This window comes from Solanum tuberosum, unplaced genomic scaffold (genome assembly GCF_000226075.1).
Source record: "Solanum tuberosum cultivar DM 1-3 516 R44 unplaced genomic scaffold, SolTub_3.0 scf00072, whole genome shotgun sequence".
Taxonomy (NCBI): Eukaryota; Viridiplantae; Streptophyta; class Magnoliopsida; order Solanales; family Solanaceae; genus Solanum; species Solanum tuberosum.
Window position 1 is genome coordinate 985,728 of NW_006238999.1, and position 16,735 is coordinate 1,002,462.

The 16,735-nt window shown below is 33.4% G+C and overlaps 1 long non-coding RNA gene and 1 pseudogene across 1 annotated transcript; one reads left to right on the top strand and one right to left on the bottom strand.

Moving 5' to 3' along the window:
- The first annotated feature begins 3,531 nt into the window (after positions 1-3,531).
- LOC102578963 (beta-D-glucosyl crocetin beta-1,6-glucosyltransferase-like) lies at positions 3,532-4,981 on the top strand (annotated as a pseudogene).
- Positions 4,982-15,541: 10,560 nt separating this feature from the next.
- Positions 15,542-16,657, bottom strand: LOC107060320 (uncharacterized). Its single transcript, XR_001473263.1, has 2 exons — positions 15,714-16,657; positions 15,542-15,611 (listed from the first exon to the last, which is right to left on the bottom strand). It is a non-coding gene; the product is annotated as an uncharacterized lncRNA (long non-coding RNA).
- Positions 16,658-16,735: the final 78 nt, after the last annotated feature.

The window sequence follows — 16,735 nt, forward strand, 5'->3', positions numbered from 1 at the left end:
TAAACACCCTTACGCATGAGATACAATCTATTAGGTGTGATTCAATTTTATTTTACTTTCTTTTGATTCATTATTAAAACGAGATATTTCTAATTTAAGGAAAGTTTGTAAAGATACAAAAGGGTAATACTCCCCTACTCCACTTTTATTTGTTCACTATATTAAAAATAATGATTCGTTTTTTACTAATCCTTCAATTTAATGAGGTTCATGCTTCACATTTTTTTGGGAGACTAATCATATATATATATATAAAAGAGAACCTTAGGCCCGCCTACGTGGCGCCACCACAAACCATGATTCCTTTTTAATTTATTTTATTTCCAATACTAGCCTTCCCCTTTCGTGAAAAATTGTGACTTTTATGAAGAGTTGTGACTTTTATGAAGAGTTGCAACTTTTATGAAAAGTTGTGACTTTTATAAAATGTTGTGACCTTTCCGAAGGGTTGTAACTTTTTCAATGAGTTGTGACATTTTCGATAAGACACAATAGTTATTTGTTCACACTACCCTTTGTTGTCTATAAATAGAGGACTTTCCTCTCATTTTAAAACAACGAAATTTTTTGAACTTCTTCTTCTTCTTCTGGACAATTAAATATTTGTGTACTTTGCTCCTGTTGAATGACTCACTGACACCATTGTGTTTGTATCAATACACTGGTGAATAGAATCGCTCTATCTTGAGATGATCTATCCCTTTAAAACTCGAATACTAGAGGGGAATAATTTCCTTAAGGGGACACTGTGCATTTAGTGGGCTCGATTTTTTCCATTTTGTTTCATTCTATTGTTGAAGATCCTGGTATGTTTTTTACAGTCATTAATTTATGTATATATTATTAATTGTTGTTTTTGAGTATATGCTTTAAACTTTGTTGTTTATGTTTATGCAAATTTATTGTTATAAGTATTTGTTAGTACAGATTAAATAACAAACGTTAATTGATTATTCAAGCAAATTTTCTTTACTGAAATTGTTAAAGGTAGAATAAAAAAATCCCTTACAAATCTCTAATTTCTTCATCAACAACGTCATTCCTTCACATACAAGGATGCAATTTTGGTGTTCTTTAGAAAATTTTCTGAGAGTTAATAACTTTGCATGCCCATTTTTTTTTAATGTTATTTTTGTCTATTTTTACTAAATTTTATCAGTGGATATTACGAGTATTTTAAGGATTGAAAGTTGATTGAAGTGTTAGTCAATTTTTTGAGGTATGTTATTTCAAAACATAGGAACTTTTCTGGTTAGAATTATTTGTTATCATCATTGGATATGCCATAGTTTACTCCCTTTAATGTATGTTTTTTCTCGCTGTTTTGTTGTCTCCTTAAAATTGTATTGATTATTTTCCGTTTGTATATGATCTCACTTGGATAAAACTTTTCGTCCTTTTAATATTTTTCTTTTTTCCTTCTCATTCGGCTCTTCTAAATATTTTTGGTGTGAGTTATGACTATTTTCGGCAAGTTTAATTTGAAGAATATGAAGCAAAAATTACTCTAAATAAAAGTAATATCTTAAGCTACAAAAGATATGTCTATTAACATAGATTTGTTGTCCTTCATGTTCCAAGTCATTGCTGAGCGTTTGAGTTATCTAGGTTAGACTCATTTTTAATTTCTAATGTTAGAGTAATTATTTTCTTTAACATGAGTATAGAATCCAACATTTTTGATCGTCTTGTACTTTCATAATGTAACAATTATACATACATATTTCGGAAAAAGTCGTAAAGTTGCCTTGATGAAGCATCTATAAGGGTCTTCAGAGCAGCAATTTAATGAAGAATGAATTTCTAAAAAGGTCAAAAATATTATTTTATTGTTGTTTCAAATTTATTTTTCTCCTTCTATAAATTTTGTTAGAGTAACAAAGTAACAATAACGAAAAGTGGTGAACGTTTGACCCTAGACAAGTAGATTGTCTCTAACAAGATTTATTTATGTTGTTGGTGTACATTTTTAGTGGTCTTAACTTCTTTATAACTAATATTGATTATCGAAAACTTTCACATAATTTTTTTTCACAAGGAGTTATTCTAACCATAAAATTTCTAGATTCTATAATTTTTCATGTAAAAAAAATTGAAATAGTGATGTCGTTTCATAAAAACATCACTCAATTTTAACAAGACAATTATATCATCAAACATATATTATGATAAATTATGTAAAAGATAAAAATGATTAGATATCAAGATATTTTTAATCATTAATTATATATTTACAATTCTTGAGATATGTGATAATGTCAAATCATTTAATTTCTGTTGAAATGTTCTAAAAACCCACTAAAATTTACTTTTTTTCCCCCTTAAAACAGTCGATTAGTGGAAAGGTTGTTCAAAAACATAGAAAAATTACTTATGCCCGCGCGAAGCGTGGGTAAATTACCTAGTTTGAAAATAATCAAAAATGTAATAGTGAAAAATAATCCTTAATTTTTTTTCTATCACTTATTATGAACTATAGGAAGTATAAGATATATTTTTTAAAAGTTTCAGTGTATATATTTTGAATTTCTTGAGCACAATATTAGAGATTGACTCAATAGATTAAGAGGATTTCAAAATTTATCGTGAGATTTCAAATTCAAATCTCAAACATTATATTTTTATTTTTCGAATCCTCTTTTTAAAAATTCTAAATTGCTCTTCGTCAACATAATTGCTTACCTACCAAGGGGTAATTTCAGCATATCTTTTAAAACTCAAAAAACTCATCCAAAAAAGGTATGCCCCATTAAACTTTTGCATGGCAGTTGTTTGCTTTCTCTTATCTCCATCACTTTATTATTACATATTTACGTGATTATAAATTATCTTATTAAAAAATAAAATAAATATTTTAAAATTAAATTATAACTAAACTTAGAAATATATTCCCTTTTTATACATTTAAAAAGAAAAGTAGGCGGTATTAATTGAAACAAAAAAAGAGTAATATATATGTACAAATTGCATAAAAAGTATTATAAATCACAATAATCAATAATTTATAAAAAAAGTTGGATTGATTCTCGACATTTCATCAGTGTTAACTGTTGCATGAATTGAGACGTAGTGAGTACCATATATTGAACTCGTGTCAACACATGCTCTTGTATCTAATACTCCTTCCATTTAAAAAAAATAAAATTACTTTCCTTTTTAATCTATTTAAAAAAGAATGACCCATTTTTCAGGGTAATACTTCAATTTCAGTTTTCATGTGGCATGTTAAAGCCACAAGATTAAAGTACATTTTGATACATTTGACATAACTTTAATTTAGGATACAAAATTAAAAATCTTTTTTATTTTCTTAAACTCTGTATCAAGTCAAACTATGTCTTTTTTTTTTAAAACGGAGGGAGTAATTCTATAAAGAGTTTCATTAGACAATTATCTTTCACACACACAATAATTCTATAAAGAGCTTCATTACACAATCACTTTCACACACACAATAATTTTATTAATAGCTTCACTACACAACCACTTTCACACAAACCCTTTCACATAGAAAGAGAGAGAGAAAGAACACAGAGAAGTCATGGCTATAGAACATGAAACAACAAAGCTGAGAGTTCTAATGTTTCCATACTTAGCTTATGGACATATCACACCTTTCTTTGAGGTAGCCAAGAAACTCTCAGATAGAGGATTTTCCATTGATTTGTGTTCAACTCCCATTAATCTTAGTTACATCAAGAAGAAAATCCCACACAAGTACTCTTGTTCAATTCAGCTACTGGAATTCCATTTACCAGACATGTCTGAACTTCCTCCTCATTACCACACAACAAATGGCCTCCCACTCCATCTTCAATCTACCCTCTACAAAGCCCTCATGATGTCAGAACCACAACTTCACCAAATCCTGAATGATACAAAACCAGATGTGTTAGTAGTTGATGTAATGCAACCATGGGCAGCAAGGGTTGCAGTAAGTCTCAACATCCCAATCATAAAATTTTGCATTACAAGTGTTGCTATGTGTTGTTATTTTGGCCATTTCCATTTCAAACCAGGAGTTGAATTCCCTTTCCCAGCTCTCTATCTCAAGGACTATGAGCAACAGATAGAGCATCCCTATGATGTTGAAGTGGATGAAGAAGATGAGAGAGTCATGCTGGTGAATACCTCTAGAGCAATAGAAGGAAAGTACATAGATTATCTTTCTGAAGTAGGCAGATCAAACATCCTGCCTACTGGAGTGGTAATTCAAGATCTTGTCAATGAAGAAGATGATGTAGGGGATATGGAAATCATTCAATGGCTTGGGAAGAGAAAAGAGCATTCAACTCTGTTTGTCTCATTTGGGAGTGAGAATTTCTTGACAAAGGAAGAAATGAAAGAGGTAGCTTCTGGATTAGAGCTTAGCAATGTTCATTTCATTTGGGTTGTAAGGTTTCCAAGAGGAGAACATGTTGTTAAACTTGAAGAGGTACTTCCTCAAGGTTTTCTTGAAAGAATTGGAGAAAGGGGAAGGATAGTTGAAGGATGGGCTCCACAGACAAGAATTCTATAGCATCCAAGTATTGGAGCATTTGTAACTCACTCTGGTTGGAATTCCACACTTGAAAGCATAGAGTTTGGTGTTCCAATCATAGCTTTGCCTATGAACTTTTACTCAGATCAGCCTCTGAATGCTAGATTGCTTGTGGAAAATGGAGTAGCTGTTGAGATGGCCAGAGATGGGAATGGGAAGATTCATAGAGGTTATATAGCTGAGACTATCAAAGATGTGATTTTTGATGAAAAAATTGGGGAGGACTTGAGGAAGAAAGTGAAGAGTCTTGGTGAGAATATAAAATTGCTAAGGGAGAAAGAGATGGATGGAGTTGTTGAGGTGATAAAACAGCTTTGTGAGAAGAAGAATCAGTCCAAAAATGCCTAACAAGATGCATTCAAGAGATAACAAAGTGTATCAACTAGTGCAAAAAAATAAACAAGTTTGTGTGTATGAATGGACCTCTCTCTGTAACTAGTGTTTCTAGCAGTACCTTTATATGTCATTTGATGGTGATATGAATAAACTCACTTTGTTTCTCTTTTCCTCAATTTTCAGAACCAAGTTATTTTTGCTTCACATGTTAAGGCATTAATGTCCACTTTCTTTTACAAACAAAGCAGAAAATAGTGAAGAAAAGGTAACTGCTCCTGGTTTCTGCAGCTTTCTTGTAACAGTGACCAAATATTTGAAGGTGCTATGTTTCCCCCTTCACAAAAACTTGTCACAATTTGTTTCTCGAAAACTTTAACTAACATTTCACCATATTGATATGAGAAAAAATGCAACTTGTAGTAAGTGTTGTATAATTTGCCAATAACTGAACTTTAATGTGCTAACCTATTAGTAATAAATTTAGTGGTGGGACAATATTCATAGTCTTGAAACTGTGAAGAGCTTCACTTAACAAACAATCACACCTTATTAAAGGAGTAGTTGGCCCGAGGAGCAAACAAGCCCATTTTCAAGTACAAACAAGCCCCAAAGCAAGAAATACTTGATTTTACCAATTTTCGTGTGCTATAGTCCATAGATTTTTGGTGATTTGGGATTTTGGAACTTTTTTTGCCGAATTTTTTCATAGACGTCCGTTACAACCTTATTAATGGCGTCAGTTGGTCCCGAGGGGTAAACGGGTGCATTTTCAAGTTCAAACGAACCCCAAAACAGGAAAAACTAGATTTTACCAATTTTCATGTGCTATAGTCAATGTACTTTTGGTGAAACGATTCTGGAATTTCTTTTGCCGAAAAATTTCATGAACGTCCGTTATGACCTTATTAATGGGCCCAGTTGGTCCCGAGGGGTAAACATGCCCATTTTCAAGTTTAAACGAGCCCTAAAGTAGGAAATACCGCATTTTACCGATTTTCGTGTGTCATAGTCCATGATTTTTTGGTGATTTGGATTTCAGAACTTTTTTTGCCAAAATTTTTAATGGCGTCTGTTACAACCTTATTAATGGCATTAGTTGGTCCTAAGGGACAAACGGGCACATTTTCAAGTTCAAACGAACCCCAAAGCAGGAAATACAAGATTTAACCGATTTTCGTGTGTTAGCACAAAGATTTTTGGTGATTCTAGATTTTAGAAATCTTTTTGCCCAAATTTTTCATAGACGTTCGTTACGACCTTATTAATGAAGCCAGTTGGTCCCGAGGGGAAAATGAGCCCATTTTAAAGTTCAAACAAGCCCCAAAGCAGGATATACCAGATTTTACCAATTTTTGTGTGCTATAGTCTATGGATTTTTGGTGATTCAGGATTTTAGAATTTTTTTCTCCAAAATTTTTCATGGAGGTCCGTTACGACCTTATTAATGGAGTCAGTTGGTCCCAAGGGGCAAACATGTGCATTTTAAAGTTCAAACGAGCCTCGAAGACGAAAAAAGCAAGATTTTACCGATTTTCGTGTACTATAGTCCATGGATTTTTGCTGATAGGATTAAGAAATTGTTTTTGACGAAATTTTTCATGGACGTCCATTACGACCTTATTAATGGAACCAGTTGGTCCCGAGGGGTAAACGAGCCCATTTTCAAGTTCAAACGAGGCCCAAAACAGGAAATACCAAATTTTAGAGATTTTCGTGTGCTATAGTCCATGGATTTTTGGTGATTCGGGATTCCGAAACTTTTTTTTGTCAAAATTTTTCATGGACGTCCGTTACAACCTTATTAATGGCGTCAGTTGGTCCCGAGGGGGCAAACAGACACATTTTCAAGTTCAAACAATCCCCAAAGCAAGAAAAACCAAATTTTACCGATTTTCGTGTGGTATAGTCCATATATTTTTGGTGATTCCGAATTTCAGAACTTTTTTTGCCAAAATTTTTCATGTACGTCAGTTACAACCTTATTAATGGCGTTAGTTGGTCCCAAGTGGTAAACATGCGCATTTTCAAGTTCAAACGATCCCCAAAGCAAGAAAAATAAGATTTTACCGATTTTCGTGTGTCCATGGATTTTTGGTGATACGATTCCATAATTTTTTTTGCCAAAATTTTTCATAGACGTCCGTTACGACCTTATTAATGGAGCCAGTTGGTCCCGAGTGAAAAACAGGCTTATTTTCAAGTTCAAACGAGCCCAAAGTAGGAAATACCAGATTTTACCAATTTTCGTGTGCTATAGTGTATGAATTTTTGGTGATTCGAGAATGCAGAACATTTTTTGCCGAAATTTTTTATGGATGTCCATTACAACCTTATTAATGTCGTCAGTTGGTCCCAAAGGGAAAACAGACGCATTATCAAGTTCAAACGATAGTACATGAATTTTTGGTGATACTATTCGAGAAATTTTTTTGCCAAAATTTTTCATGGACGTATGTTACGACCTTGTTAATAGAGCCAGTTGGTTTAGAGGGGAAAACGAACCCATTTTAAAGTTCAAACGAGCCCCAAAGCAGGAAATACCAAATTTTATCGATTTTTGTGTGCTATAATTCATGAATTTTTGGTGATTCGGGATTCCAGAACTTTTTTTGCTGAGATTTTTCATGGACATACGTTACATCCTTATAAGTGGCGTCAGTTGGTCCGAGGGGAAAACAAGCGCATTTTCAAGTTCAAACGAGCCAAAGCAGACAAAAACCAATTTTTACCGTTTTTTGTGTGTTATAGTTTATGAATTTTTGGTGATACGATTCTAGAATGTTTATTGCCGAAATTTTTTATGAACGTCCGTTACGACCTTATTAATGGAACTAGTTGGTCCCGAGGGAAAAAAAGGTCAATTTTCAAGTTCAAACGAGCCCCAAAGTAGGAAATACCTGATTTTACCAATTTTTGTGTGCTATAGTCCATGGATTTTTGGTGATTCTGGAACTTTTTTTGCCGAATATTTTCATAGACGTCCGTTACAACCTTATTAATGGCGTCAGTTGATCCCAAGGGGCAAACGGGGGCTTTTTCAAGTTCAAACGAGCCCCAAAACAGGAAAAACCATATTTTACCAATTTTTGTGTGCTATGGTCCATGTACTTTTGGTGAAACGATTCCGGAATTTCTTTTGCCAAAACATTTCATGGAGGTCCGTTACGACCTTATTAATGGAGCCAGTTTGTCTCGAGGGGTAACCAAGCCCATTTTCAAGTTCAAACGAGCTCCAAAGTAGGAAATACCAGATTTTACCGATTTTTGTGTGCTATATTTCATGGATTTTTGGTTATTTGTGATTCCGAAATTTTTTTTACCGAAAATTTTCATGGACGTTCGTTACAACCTTATAAATGGCGTTAGTTGGTTCCAAGGGGCAAACGGCCGCATTTTCAAGTTCAAACGATCCCTAAAGCAGGAAAAACCAGATTTTACCAATTTTCGTGTGCTATAGTCCATGAATTTTTGGTGATACGATTCCAGAATTTTTTTTGCTGAAATTTTTCATGAACGTCTGTTACAACCTTATTAATGGAGTCAGTTCATCCTGAGGGGCAACCAGACCCATTTTCAAGTTCGAACGAGCCCCAAAGCAGGAAATATAATATTTTATCGATTTTCGTATGCTATCCATGAATTTTTGGTGATTTGGGATGACTGTAACATATCGGTAGCATTCCCATTATTGCCCTATATGTTATGTCCTTGAGTATATCAGTCTAACAACGACCTTCAACATCAGTGTCTTTGCACAGATCAAGTAGCCAACAGATGAATAATATGCAAGTGCTTGATAAAAAAATCATATTGCCCTATATATTGCAGAGCTCTTTCCAGGCCTTCATACTCTCATCTGCTTTCCTTTGATTTTCTGATATCTCTGAAGTAGAAAAGTGAAGTTGATCTTTCACATCATTATTGCCAGCACTGTCCATTAAGGATTGATGTCCATTTATTAGCAAAAGAAGGAAGATGCTTAGGGACCATTCACCAGAGGTACTTTGTAATTCATCAGTGGCCGAGCTGGTCCACAAAAGAATTGAGGTTAAAAAATGAATGATTATAAAGAGAAAGATGCTTAGAGTGACTAATCGATCTAAATGCACCGGGAGATATGCATGATTCTTGTGAAAATATCAACTCCCTCGATTTCAATTTGTTTGTCTGATTTTGATTTGACACATAGTTCGAAGACTTTTGAATCTTGGGGTCTTAAATTAAAGATATGTTAAAGGTACCAAAATATCCTTTAATCTTGTGGTCTTAAACATGTCACGTGGAAAGTTGAAAAGAGTTGCCAAAAAGGAAAGAGACATTCTTTTGAAATGGACTAAAACGAAAAGTAAACCAAACAAATTGAAATGGAGGGAGCATCATGAATTGACCAACATTATCATAACTGAAACTGCCCCTCCTTCCTCCCAATATCCCAAAAAGAATATATTCTTCCCTCGAGAAGCATAATGTATAATGCAATGAAGTTGGCATAAGAAACAAAGCATATTATTATGACTTTATTAAAATTATTTTGTGCGATCGAAAGATCTCCTAAGTTTTCCTAGGGGGCATGTTTGAACATTCCCGCACCGACGATTAAAGGGACTTCTCTAAGAAAAAAATAGGTCAAGAATATCAAGAGTCAGGGAATTCAGTTAGTGTCATTTGTGAAAAATGCCTTCCTAAAGTTCCTGCAGAACAAAGTCGAGCTCAATGTGACCTCGTCACTCAACTAAGGCTTCTAGATCAAAAGATATAAGCATCATGATATGTAACGCTCCAATCAGTGAACTCGATGGAAAAAAGTCCATAAACCATCTAACAGCACATGATTTTGTTCAACTCCGTTGGAATGAACATGAAAGAATGATCTGAGAGAAGATGTCATAAGATGCAACATCACTATGGTTCGGATCATTTCAAGCACTCAATGAGATTTATATACCTAGAGACATTGATATCCCCTTCCTCCCAAGGTCTTTCTTCTTTATCAGTGGGAAGTAAGCATTTCTGTACTTCATCTCATCAAGAGCCTTATAGTTTCCGCGATTGATGTTTTCTATTACACAATAGAGATTAAATTCAATTTATTACTACATACAACAACAACTACTCCTTAGTCTCAAACAAGTTGGAGTCAGCTATATGAATCCCCACTTCTTCATTTAAGCTCATTACTTCATAAACAAACAAAAAAGTTTTAGCTCTTAGGTGAATCATTATACTGAGTCTATCACTAGTACCCAAGATTTTCCCCCTTTCTTTGCACTGCCCTACAACTGCACCAGAAAGAAGCAAGAGATATAACAACCAAATCTCATATCCCAATCCCCATCTCCATATTAATGAAAAACACCATTTTTTTTCTTCTTCTACTTATATTTCTTCCAATAGCAGAGCAAAGAAACAATCTTTATTGTGTTTTTGCTGTAAAGAGCTATTGTAAAGCAAACAAAACTAAACCCCAGATAGGAAATATGCCTAAATCATACACACAGAAATGTCAGTAAAGCACATAAAGATTGTAAAAATTTAAACTTTTTCACCTTGAAAAAAGAAACAATTTTTACTGTAAAGAGCTGTTGTAAAGCAAACAAAACTAAACCTCTAATCTTTGATCTTTTTTCCCATTACTTGTCATCTTGTAAAAAGAAGCTCAAACTTCAGACAATTAGACAACTCCCTCTCTCCCTTCTTTTTTCTTTTTCACAAATAGGTAGTTTCGATATCAAATTGGATATTATAAAGAATAGTATTAAATATAACGTAAAAAAATCCACATATTTCTTCTAGTCTAGCCTCTCGATTTGTCATTATACCTCGAGAAGTAGAAAGAATTATAATCCTCATTCCACCTAAAGTTTGCGATATTCGTTGATAATTAGAATAGATTTGTAGATCAGATCGATTGATTCGTTCTAAATTTAAAATACTTTAATAGGGACTTTTCATATGAGCATTTTATATGAAAGTTATCATCTCAGCAATAGTATTGTTGAACTAAAATTATTACAGTTTCCAAATTTTATATAAGGAGTATGTGTTATCAATTTCTTTTACGTCCATTTGATTCTTTTTTTTGGTTTTTCATTCGGTGTCCGTTATCCATATTGAAATCCGACTAAATTTAGATTCTCTTTTTGGTTTCTCGCCCGATATTTGATATTTATATTGAAGCCCGACTAAAACACTCTCTAACAAAGGCGACTCCGTACCACTTTATCATAATCTTTGTTGGTTACGTTCGTTTGATTCATTATTAAGACAAGATATTTTAATGACCAAATATTTATGGCAAGTAGGACTAATATTTTGAAAAAGAGGGAGGAGTAATTATTTAGCTGTGGGGCTACATTTTGTCTTTATCCTAGTTAAAGAGGAAAATAAACAAATTTGTACGTAGAGAAGTAAAGGCTGCTTTCAATTGGTTTCATAATAGGGATGTTCACTACAAGCTATCAGCGCTCAACGTTAGATCTCCCTTCTTGAGCAGGGAAGAAAATGAAAATGGACCGTAGATGATAGTTGTGTATATTTACGTGATGGAGCAAACTCTTCTATTGTGTTGCATTTTCTCTACCCCTCTCTATTTCATTTTTTCGGTAAAAGATTACATTGTATATACTTTCTTTAGTTCAGATTAGGTGAATTATTGCAATTTTTTTCATAATTTAAAATAAGTGAATTAAGTTCGAGAGAATTGTTGGGCGTTATAGGTTTCTACTTTACATTTCTAATTTGGAAAATAATCAAAAGAATAATAGTGGAAAATAGTCTTTCATTTATATCCTTAAAAAAATTCTTAAAGAATGTGTCATATCTCAACAATTTACTTAATATGGACTAAATGGAGTGTATTTTTTTTAATATCAATTTTAGTGTTTATATTTATATAGATTTTGAATTTTCTAAATACAAAACTAAAGATTCATTAAGTAGTTTAGTGGGCTCAAAATCCATCGTGAAGTTCCAAATTTAAATCTCAAATACTATACTTTTATTTTTTGATCAAGGGGCAATTTCAATATATTTAAAACATATTTGTATTATGTAATTTGACTGAAATAAAATATGAATTTTTTTTTCTATTTAAATTTGTAATTTAAAATAAATTATAAATACTATTATGGCTATAAATTATATTATTAAAGATAAAATGAATATTGTAAAATTAAATTACTCCCTCCATTTTCAATTTGTATAACTTATTTTGATTTGATATGTAATTTAAGAAAATAAAGAGAACTTTTGATTCTTGTAATTTTAAACATGCCACTTGCTAAGTTGAAATTTAAAAAATGCTAAAATGAAAATGACTCATTCGTTTTTAAACGAATTAAAAAATAAATAGATTTCAAACAAATTGAAATATTACACTACTAAATATAGAAATACGTTAATTTATTGGAATTGATAAAAAAGGATTAAGACATAGTGACACTCTAAAATTTAACTAACACTTTGTTTGGATTATTGTTACCCATTGTTTCATAATGTATTGTATTATATTGTACTCTATTGTACTGTATGGTAGATACAATACTTGGCTAGACTGTATTGTTTGTTGTTGTTTAATAACATTTTAATTGTTTGGTTTGATTGTATCGTACTGTATTGTAGTTTATAAATTTACTAAAATATCCTTAATTATTCTAGGGTAGGAGGTTTGACTAGAATTAAATAATATAAGGTAAAGGGTAAAATAGTATTTTGAAATATTATGTAAAGATACAATTGGAAATTTTTTTTAAGTAACAATAGAAACACACCAAATCGGTTGTTCCATAAAATAGGGGTTTTCATTGTTACGTAACAATGAAATTTAACAATACAATACAACACATTTTAAGTAACAATCAAAACAAACATTGTAGGTATAGTAACGATACAATACAATACAATGGGTAACAATGATCCAAACATAGTGTAAGTGTTACATAAAATTAAGACAGAGTGAATAACATATATTGGACACGTGCTTGTGTATCTAATAATTCTATAAAGAGCTTTCATTACATAATGACTTTCACACACACCAAAAAGAAAAACAACACAGAGAGAAGTCATGGCTGTAGAACATGAAACAACAAATTTGAGAGTCTAATGTTTCCATACTTGGCTTATGGACACTTCACACCTTTCCTTGAGCTAGCCAAGAAACTCTCAGATAAGAGGCTTTTTCATTGATTTTTGTTCAACTCCCATTAATCTTAGTTACATCAAGAAGAAAATCCCACACAAGTACTCTTGTTCAATTCAGCTAGTGGAATTCCATTTACAAGATTTACCTGAACTTCCTCCTCATTACCACACAACAAATGGCCTCCCATTGCATCTTCAATCTACCCTCTACAAAGCCCTCATGATGGAAAAACCACAGTTTTACCAAATCCTGAAAGATCAAAAACCTGATGTGTTAGTATTTGATATAATGCAACCATGGGCAGTAAGGGTTGCATCTAGTCTCAACATCCCAGCGATAAGATATTGTAATGCGAGTGCAGCTACGTGTTGTTATTTTGGCCATTTACAGCTCAAACCAGGGGTGGAATTCCCTTTCACAGCGCTCTATCTAAAGGATTATGAGAAAGAGATAGAGCGTCATATTGAGCATGAAGTGGTGGAAGAAGGTGAGAGAATCATGCTGCTGAATAGCTCCAGAGCAATAGATGCAAAGTACATAGATTATCTTTCTGAAATAGGACAAGGAAACATTCTGCCTACTGGAGTAGTAATTCAAGATCTTGAAGATGCAGGGGATATAGAGGAAACAGAACTCATTAAATGGATAGGGAAGAAAGAGGAGCATTCAACTGTGTAGGTTTCATTTGGGAGTGAGTGTGTCTTGACAAAGGAAGAAATGGAAGAGGTTGCTTATGGGTTAGAGTTTAGCAATGTTCATTTCATATGGGTTTATGGTTTCCAAGAGGAGAACAAGTTGTTAACCATGAAGAGGCACTTCCTCGAGGTTTTCTTGACCGCATTGGAGAAAGAGGGAGGATAGTTGAAGGATGGGTTCCACAGGCAAGAATACTGAAGCATGCAAGTATTGGAGCATTTGTAACACACTGTGGTTGGAATTCCACACTTGAAAGCATAGAGTTTGGTGTTCCAATCATAGCTCTGCCCATGAACTTTTGCTCAGATCAGCCTATGAATGCTAGATCGGTTGTGGAGAATGGAATAGCCGTGGAGATTGCGAGAGATGGAAATGGGAAGCTTCATAGAGGTTATATAGCTGAGACTATAAAAGAAGTGATATTTGGCGAAAAAATTGGGGATGATTTGAGGAGGAAGGTGAATAGTCTTGGTGAGAATGTAAGATTGCTAAGAGAAGAACAGATGGATGAAGTTGCTGAGGTGATAAAACAGCTTTGTGGAAGAAGAATCAGTCCAAAAATGCCTAACATGATGCATTTAAGAGATAACAAAGTGTATCAGCAGTAACAAAGACGGATCTAAAACGAACTCAACTAATGCAAAAAAAAAAAAAAAAAAAAAAATTGTGTGTATGAATGACCTCCCCTGTACCTCTATTTGGAAGTATTGTTTTTAGCAGTACTTCATAAGTCATTTGATGGTGATATGAATAAACTCATTTTGTTTCTCTTTTCCTCCATTTTCAGAAGCCAGATATTTTTGCTTCACTGATTTAGATGTTAAGCCATTAATGTCCACTTTCTCTTACAAAAAACAAAAATAAAGCAGAAAATAGCGAAGAAAAGGTCACTGCTCCTGGTTTCGTCACAAATGCTTGTCACATTTTGTTTCTCTAAAGTCGAATTACATGAACTTTAACTAACATTTCACCACATTGTTATGAGAAAAATTGCAATTTGTAGATAATTTGTGAATATCTAAACTTTAATGAGCTAACCTATTAGTAATAAATTTAGCGTTGGGACTCATCGTTTTGAAACCTTAAAGAGCTTCACCTTAACAAACAATCACACACAGAGACACCTGTATGAAGTACTGATCAAAAGGAAAATTAATAAACTGACATACCTGTGTGAATACACAGATCTCCATACATGCATTATCTTTATTTTCCAATGTTTTTTCCTCCACCGAGTCTTGGAGTGACAGTAAAGTTGTCTCCGTGGGGTAGATGCCTACTCCATTGAGGTGCGGTCCTTCTCTAGATTTTGCATCTATCAAAAGGACTGCCATTTTGAAGAACCAGATATCTAAATAATTAAGTACTCCCTCTGTCTCTATTTACTTGTCCAATTTTCTTTTTTTACTTGTCCCTTTTGACAAAATCAAGAAAGAACAATTTTTTTTTACCTATTATACCCTCAATTAATTAATTTTGAAAAAGGTAGAACTTCTTGAAAATCTTAAATTTTCAATTTATCCACTTCATAATTAATAGGGGTAAAATGGTAAATTCACTATGTCAATAATTGTTTTCTTAACAGGTGTGTCAATTCAAAAGTGGACAAGTAATTGGGGACAGAGGGAGTACTAACATGATATCCCTTTCTTCTCAAAAAGAAAAAAAAAGGATCAATTTAGTAATTATTAGAGTGTCACTCATTTTAGTAAGACGATCTCCTTGACTCCTTCCACGAAAGAAGAAGAAGAGAGATCATGTTAGTACTTTCAGTAGATGTGTTGCTCTTCAAAAACAGCAGTCTTTTGTTGTATCTATTTTACAGATGTACATACATATCCTCTCTTTTACCTCCAAGCTCGAGTTCTGAAATGAAAGTAGTTTGGAACTCTACACCTGCTACGGAAAGAGCTTGATGGTAATTGCAAAAAGCACCAATGAACTAAAAACATAAAGTGATCAAACAAATTCTTGCAGAGGATTAAAAAAGCAGCAAACCTGCAACAGCATCTTCAAGAACTGATGAACCATGTGTTCTTTAGTCCTTCTGAAGACCACAAGCATGACTTTCAACCTCCCAGAGCTACACATGTTATTCTCACAAAGAGTAATGACGCTCCAACAAAGGATGAGTAATAGAGCGCAAAGATCACATTAGTTCTCGGTAAAAATCCAAACCTCTTGCATGGAAGCACCCTCCCAGACAAAAAAAAGATCAAACAACAAACACACTTATTTTGATAATTTGAAATCTTGGTTTGTAGTTAATCAAAAAGCTAGCACTCAAGACAGCAGAAATTAAGGAAACAATGTCTTCATTGGGGGAAATACAAGATTTGGAAGGAATCAAGGTTAATGTTGATATATCTCAGAATGACAAAGTGTCAATTAACTTTGCAGTTGCTATATTACATTTGTGAATGTTTAGTTACAAAGATGTTGATTAAGAGCGCAATGAATCATTAAGAAATGATACTTGGAGACAAGAATAACAGTTTAGAGCTGTCACAAGAGGCATACACTTTCATAGACTAATCTTTACCATAGAATTAGCAACCAAAAACTCTGGTATAATTGCTAAGAGAGAGAACCCAAAAATTTGATTACACATTTTCATTTTAGTGTGCCTTTGATTTATATTCATCTGGAATACCTCAAGATTCTCCAACTAAATGTAAATGTCTTTTCCTGCTCAGTTGATAAAAAGACGACAACATACCCAGTGTAATCCCACAAAGTGGAGTGTTGGGTAAGGCTGGGCACCGGAACGGGTTGTACCGGTACCATTACGGTCCGTTCCGGTCCGGTAGTATTCGGGACGGGATGGGATACATTGAACCGGTACACAGAACGGAACGGTACCATGATTTGGTACCGGTATACCGGTACCGGTTCATTCCGGTTCCGTTCCGTTCCGGTCCGGTCCGGTCCCGGTAAATCTTTTTTAATTAAAATAAAAAATAATATTTTTGTCATTATTTACTTTTATTAGCATTTCTTTTTTGTTTATTTAATTTTTT